Source organism: Alligator sinensis, unplaced genomic scaffold, assembly GCF_000455745.1.
Source record: "Alligator sinensis unplaced genomic scaffold, ASM45574v1 scaffold886_1, whole genome shotgun sequence".
Lineage (NCBI taxonomy): Eukaryota > Metazoa > Chordata > Crocodylia > Alligatoridae > Alligator > Alligator sinensis.
In genome coordinates, this window is record NW_005842040.1 from 2,640,094 (window position 1) to 2,640,677 (window position 584).

The window sequence follows — 584 nt, forward strand, 5'->3', positions numbered from 1 at the left end:
GTGCCCCCATGATGAACTTATAGGCAGCCACAAGGTCGCCTCTCAACCTTCTCTTGCGGAGGCTGAAGAGGTCCAGGTGCCCCAGTCTCTCCTCATAGGGCTTGGCCTGCAAGCCCTTAACCATACATGTGGCCCTTCTCTGGACCCTCTCCAGGTTATCCACATCCCTCTTGAAGTGCGGTGCCCAAAATTGCATGCAGTACTCCAACTGCGGTCTGACCTGTGCCTGATAGAGGGGAAGTATCACCTCCTTGGATCTGTTCATCATGCATCTGCTGATGCACGCTAAAGTGCCATTAGCTTTTCTGATTACTTCGTCACACTGACCATTCATGTTCATCTTGGAGTCCACTAGGACTCCAAGATCCCTTTCTGCTTCCGTTCCACCAAGCAGGTCATTTCCTGGGCAGTAGGTATGCTGGACATTTTTCCTCCCTAGGTGCAGCACTTTGCATTTCTCCTTGTTGAATTGCATTCTGTTGTTTCCCACCCATGTGTCCAACCTGTCCAGGTCTGCTTGTAGTTGTTCCCTGCCCTCCGGCATGTCCACTTCTCCCCACAGTTTTGTGTCATCTGCAAATTTG